The sequence below is a fragment of the Vombatus ursinus genome, unplaced genomic scaffold (assembly GCF_900497805.2).
Source record: "Vombatus ursinus unplaced genomic scaffold, bare-nosed wombat genome assembly UNPS02014820.1, whole genome shotgun sequence".
Taxonomy (NCBI): domain Eukaryota; kingdom Metazoa; phylum Chordata; class Mammalia; order Diprotodontia; family Vombatidae; genus Vombatus; species Vombatus ursinus.
Genome location: NW_020954598.1, coordinates 4197166 through 4204289, shown reverse-complemented (window position 1 = coordinate 4204289; position 7124 = coordinate 4197166).

Here is a 7124-nt window from a genome sequence, read left to right as displayed (position 1 = left end):
CATTTCCTTCTCCAGCTCATTTTCCAAATGAGGAAACTGAGGCCAACAGGGTGAAGTAACTTGTCCAGAGTTACACTGCTAGGAAGTATCTGAGACCAGATTTGAACTGAGTTCTTCCTGACTCCAGGTCTGGCATTCAGCCACCTGGCTGTCCCCATGTTTCCACATTCCATATACCATTGAAATCATAGGCAGGATCAAAAAGGAGGAAAAAAAAAGTATAGAGAGCCTTTTTCCCCACAACCGCAAGAATACATGGTATATGCCAGCTAGGATTTGGGGGTCCAATAATAGGTGATGAATTGTTGGCATTAACTAGGAGTTTTAGAAATCTACCCTACCCAACACCTCACTGCTCCCAGCCCACCACTGACTGGCTTTTGCTCATGAGTCTTATAGCCTTCAAACACTAATTAATATGATTCCTAAGGCCAAAAATAAACTGAGAGAGACAAATCCGCAGCCACAGCCCTGCTCTGACCTATCCTTTTAAAAGGACTGATATGGCACTTGTAACCAAGGCAGCAAGTAGGTAAGAGGTCACAGCCAAGCAATCTTACCCTAGCAGTTAGCCTCTGGGAATTCAGACACGATTATAATTTCACAGCCTGTAGGTCCCTGGAGCTGAATATTTGGCAGCCTCCTTCCTTCATCTTCAACGTTAATAGCCTAGACAAATGTCCCTTCATTTCTCCCAATACTGGACACTGAAAATCTCTCTTCTATTCAAGGATTTCATTTGTCATCTTACAGATGTAGCCTATGTTCTCTGGCGTCAAATGTGTCTGCTACTTCATGGTAAACATGGAGACAGATGCTCAGTCTTCATGCTTTGATGAGCAAGGGGCTGGCTCTAGGTGGGAGTAATCAAAGGGATGCTATTAAGGAGAAAATATGCCCCCAAATCTCTGGCAAATGCTAAGATAAAATTGGTGCCAATGGGGATAACTATATTTCCTTGGTGGTTGGACTAAGATTCATATGGTCATAAGACCCTAGCTACATAGCTAGAAGGATCTCAGAAGTCACCTCCTCCAACCCCTTCATTTTACATTTTCCAGAACTGTGGCTGAGATAGATGACTTACTCAAGGTCACATAGGTAATAAGAAGCAGAGCCAGAGGTTGAACTCTGGTCTTCTAACAACAAACCCAGGACGCTTTGCACTGTTGTCTATGCTGCTAGAAGAGGTTCTGAAAAGTTGCTCAAAATCTTTACATTCAGAACTAGTCAGCTATAGTTTTTTTTTTAATTCTTTGTTTTTTGTTGTTTTTGAGTCAATGAGGGTTAAGTGACTTGCCTAGGGTCACACAGCTAGTAAGTACCTGAGGTCACATTTGAACTCAGGTTCTTCTGACTCCAAGGCCGGGGCTCTATCTACTGTACCACCTAGCTACCCCTCAGCTCTAGTTCTATGTGTTGGTGGGAGTGAAAGCATAGCTAAACAGAGGTAAGAGGCAGTTAGGTGATGCTGTGGATAGAACACTGGGCCTCGAGTCAGGAAGACCCAAGTTCAAATCCAGCTTCAGATACTTACTGACTATGTGACCTTGGGCAAGTCACTTAACCTTTGTTTGCCCCAGTTTTCTCAACCATAAAATGGGGATAATAACAGTACCTACCTCATGGAGTTGTGAGATCCAATGAGGTAATATTTGTAAAGCATTTAGCTCATAGTAGGGGTTATATAAGTATTATTATTATTAATCATCATTATTATTATTATATCATCATCATCCAGTAAATACATCTTAGCCAGGAAGAGTCTCAAAGAGGCAGAAATTCCAGTGGATTGGAGCAGCATCATTTTAACTTGAGTTACTAATGAGTAGCAGTTAGGTGGCACAAGGGGTAATATGCTGGGCCTGGAATCAGGAAGACTTATCTTCCTGAGTTCAAATCTGGCTTCAGACACTGACCAGCTGTATGACCCTGAGCAAGTCACTTAACCCTATTTGTCTCAGTTTCCTCATCTGTAAAATGAGCTGGAGAAGGAAATGGCAAACTACTCCAGTATCTTCGCCAAGAAAATCCCAAATGGGGTCACAAAGAGTTGGACACAACTGAACAACAACACATTAATGAGTAGGAAATTTATTGGGTTGAATTCCGCCTACTTCTTCAACCGACTCTGTGCATGTGTGTTTGTTTGTGTGTGTGTTGGGGAGAGGATCCTACAAGGTTTGGAAAATATCCAGAAAGTTGCTAAAGTGATCCCCCCCCAACACAGACTGAAAAGTATATGCTTGCATAATAAATATGTATCACATGCTATTTAATGACTGTCAAAGGCATTGTCTGAATTTGACTTGGATAAATTGGAGACATCTCCTTGCCCCTCAGAAGACAGACCTGGACACTGATGACTTAACGTACGAAAAGAACAAAGAAGACTCTGTGTGGTGATGAGATGCAGAGAGGTCATTACCTACTAGGGGGATCTGGAAAGGCTTCATGGGGAAAGAGTGGGAGGGAGGACGTTCTAGATATAAGGAACAGTTATATGGGTAAAGTCATAGAAGAGAGATAGCCAACTATACGGTGGGGGCATGGCAAGGAGACTGGTCATAGGGTCATGGAATTTAGAGCTAGAAGCAACCTTAAAGTTCATTTTGTTCTATTGCCTCATTTTACCAAAGAAGAAACTTCAGTCCCAAGAGGCTGTGATTTGTCCAGTATCATATATGTAATATGTAGGATTCAAAACTGGATCATAGGAACATAGTTTAAAGTTAGAATGGATGGACATTGAGTCCAACTGCCTCATTTTACAAAGGAGGAAACTGAGGCACAAAGTTTAAATGACTTGCCCATGGTTTCACAGCTAGTAAATATCTGAGGTAGGATTGGAACTCAGGTATTCCTGACTCCAAGTTCAACACTCCATTTACTATGCCACCTAGATTTCTAGAACTACAATGGTTATCTGGTACAACTCTCATTTTACAGATGAGGAAACTGAGGCTGGAAACTTAAGCCATTAGAGACTAAAGAAATGTTTTAAAGGCATAAACAGCTAGACTCAGCAACTTGGATACGGGAGGGAATGAGGAGTCAAGGATGATGTATAAATTGCAAGTTAAGCAACTGGTAGGATAGTGGTACCCTAGACAATCCCAAGGTCACCCTGGTAGAAATGACAAACCAGAATTTAGTGCTCTTTCTACTACCCTACTATATCCTTCTAGTTTGGCTTCACTGTAAAATGTGGAGGGGAGTGATATGCAACTGGAAATGTAAGCTGGGGCTAGACTGTGTCAGTCTTCAAATACCAAGAATGGAGTCTGACCATTACTCAGTAGGTGATAGGGAGTCATGGAAGATATATGAGCCCAGAGGTATGACACAACCCAAACTGTGAATAAGAATGATTGTGTTTTTCTGACTCTGTCTTCTGGAGGAGCCTAGGGTTGCTTCTATATTATGAGTGTATGACTTTAGTGAAGGAAGATTTGACCAAATACCATACTAAAAACCCTTGCCATACAGTGAAAATGAGAGTGGGTGAGCAGAAGGAATAACCAGAACCTGAGTAGAAAACAATCACTTCACAGAAAGCTGTTTTGTCTGAATACCTCTTCTCCCAGGACAATTCCCTTTGCTATCTCAACCACTTACTGGGCCCTTTCCAAATATCTTTAGTGTAAGTGGGAGTGGGGATATTCTTGTACCTTGTTCTCACACTTCACATAAAGGTGGCTTAGCCCTTTCAGCTCCCTCTCCTCTTTTAGCCTTTTTCTTGTTTCTGCCTGTAGCAGGGTTTGTTTATCCTATCTTAAGAGGAAAGAAAGACGTGAAGATAAAAGTCAGGAAGGAGAGTAGGAGAGAGTAACTGAAAGAAAATGCCTGGAAACGAAGATGAGAGAAGCAAGGCCCAGGGAAGAAAGATTATTGTAGCAGCCGACTCTTTGAAAATGAGCATAAGGTTATGGGAAAGATAAGGTAGTGGAACTTAGAATGATGATGCTAATGATAACTTACAAACCTTTAGAGCTGGAAGATATCTTAAAGTTCATTGAGTCCAACCCCCTCATTTTCTGGGACCCAAAGAGGGCAAAGGACTTGCCAGAGATCACACAGATAGTAAGTAGCACAGCTGGGATTCGATGTCCTCTAAGGTTCTTTCCAGCTCTAAGATCCAGCCTATTCCAGCCTAACTGGTCCTACTGTTCATTCCACCATTGGATCTATTTGTCCAGCCCTAATCACTCTCCTGACCTTTAGTCCCACATCTCCGATTGCCTGTTGGACATCTCAAAGTAGGTATCTCATAGACATCTTCAATTCAATGTATCTAAACAGAGCTCATTATGTTTCTTCCAAGCCCTCTCCTCTTTCTGTCTTCCCGATGACTGTCTAGGGTACCGCTATCCTACCAGTCGCTTAACTTGCAATTTATACATCATCCTTGACTCCTCATTCCCTCCCATATCCAAGTTGCTGAGTCTAGCTTTTTATGCCTTTAAAACATTTCTTGCATATAAGCACCTTCTTTCCTCTGAATGCCCAAATGTGCTACAAACTGTCATCACCTCATACATGGACTACTGGTTGACCTCCCTGCCTCAGGTCTCCCCACTCCAGTTCATCCTCTTCTTGGCTGTCAAATCGATCTTATTAAATCCCAGGTCTGACCATGTCACCTCCCTATTTAGTAAACCCTAGTGGCTCCTTATTACCTTTCGAAATAAATATGAAATCCTCTGTTTAGCTTTTAAAGTCCTTCATTACCCGGTACCTTCCTTCCTTTCCAGTCTTCTTACATCTTACTCCCTACTCGTGTACTGGGTGATCCAGTGACATTGGCCTCCTTGTTGTTCTTCACACAAGATACTCCATCTCCTGACTCCAGGAATGTTTACTGGTCATACCTGAAACTCTCCTTTCTTATCTCTCCACCTCTTGGCTCCCCTAGCATTCCTAGCCTCAGCTAAAGCCCCACCTTCTGCAAAGCCTTTCCCCATCCTCCTTAACCTCAGTGCCTTCCCTCTGAGATTATCTCTAACTTATCCTGTTGCATCTTATCTTGTTTGTCCATAGTTGTTTACATGTTGTCTCTGCTATAAGACTGCTACATATACTTAGGAAGTTTCTTTTTCTCTTTGAATACTATTTTATTTTTCTAATTATATGTAAAGATAATTTTTAACATTCATTTTTACAAGGTTTTTAATTTTTTTTGTTTTTGTTTTTGTGGTTTTTTTGGTGAGGCAATCGGGGTTAAGTGACTTGCCAAAGGTCACACAGCTAGTAAGTGTAAAGTGTCTGAGACTGGATTTGAACTCAGGTCTTCCTGACTCCAGGGCCAGTGCTCTATCCACTGCTCCATCTATCTGCCTCCCATTTTTACAAAATTTTGAGTTCCATATTTTTCTCCCTCCTTCCCCTCCACTCTTCCTTAAAGGGTAAACAATTTGATATGTGCAAACATGTTAAAACACATTTCCATATTAGTCATAATGTAAAAGAAGAAACAGACCAAAAGGGAAAAAAAAACACACAAAAGAAGAAAGTAAATATAGTATGCTTCGATCTGCATTCAGAGTTCTTTAGCTCTTTTTTTAAATGTGGGTAGCATTTCCTTTCCATCATGAATCCTTTGGAATTGTCTCGGATCACTGCATTGCTAAGAAGAGCTAAGTCAATCATAGGTGATCATTGCACAAAGTTGCTGTCACTGTGTACAATGGTCTCTTGGTTCTGCTCATTTCACTTTCTATCAGTTCACGTACGTCTTTCCATGTTTTTTTCTGAAATTCGTCTGGTCGTTATTTCTTATTACGATCTTTCTTTCTGTCACTTACTTTCATGACATAATGGGATCGTAGATCTGGAGCTGGAAAGGACCTGATTGGGTCAAAAAGTCCAATCCAGTTCCTTGACATATAAGGAGAATAAGGCCAAACGAGGTAAGTGGCTGGTCCAAGGTTATGCGTAGAAAGTGGCAGAGCTGGGATTCCAACTCAGGTCCTGGCATACAGCCTCAGATTCTGCAACTCTGAGGACAGCACTTTTCCCACCTGATCTCACTGTTTTTCAGGTCAGTTGGACCAAGTCACAGTCCTACCAACAGTGTTTGTTTTCTCATAGATTTCATTATACAGATGAGGAAACCGAGGCCTAGAGAAATAATTAGTGCCTTCTGCTCTGGGCTCAGTCACAAACTACCTGTGTGACTATGGGCAACTCCTTTCATCTAGCTGGGCTCTTGGTTTCTTCCTCATACAAAATAAGGAGATTGGATGATCTTGAAGGTTGATTCTAGTTTTAACAGACTGTAGGTCTATTATAGTAATACCAATGAAGCTTTACATAGGAATAGAGCCAGAGCAGTAACAGATTTGCACCATAATTAGTCATCATCCTTATTGGAAATTAGCCTCAAGGGAAAGGAAAAATAAAGCAAATGACTAACTCAAAGGCAGTAGATGGAGCATCAGGCCTGAAGTCAGGAAGACCTTAGTCGAAATCCAGCCTCAGACATTTATTAGCTGTGTGACTCTAGGCAAGTCACTTAACCCTGTTTGCCTCAGTTCCTCATCTGTCAAATGAGCTGAAGAAGGAAATGACAAACCCCTCTAATATCTTCGCCAAGAAAACCCCAGATGGGGTCATGAAGAGTCAGACACAACTGAAATAATTGAACAAAACAACTCAAGGTGCTGAAATGTATAACAGATTCAAATTCCTATGGAAAAATACCCAGGAGAGGGTCCTATCCAGTGGAGGGTCAGCCCTGAGGTGCTGACTTGTTTCTGTTGCAGTCTAGAGAGAAAAATTAGGAGGAAGTTGCTGAGATATATATTTCAGCTGCAGGGAAAAAAAAACGAAAAAAGAAAGAAAGAAAGAAAAAAACCTAACAGAGCTGTCCAAAAGTGAAATGGGCTACTTTAAGAGCGAGTTAGATCCTCATCACTGAAGGTCTTTAAGGGAAGGTTAGACGTCAACGAGGTAGTGCAGTCGATACAGTGCAGGGTCTGGAGTCAGGAAGACCTGAGTTCAAATCTGGCCTTAGCTCTTACTGGCTGGGTGTCCCTGGGCAAGTTACTTAACGCTGTTTGCCCCACTTTCCTCATCTGTAAAATGAGCTAGAGAAGTAAATGGCAGATCATTCCAGTATCTCT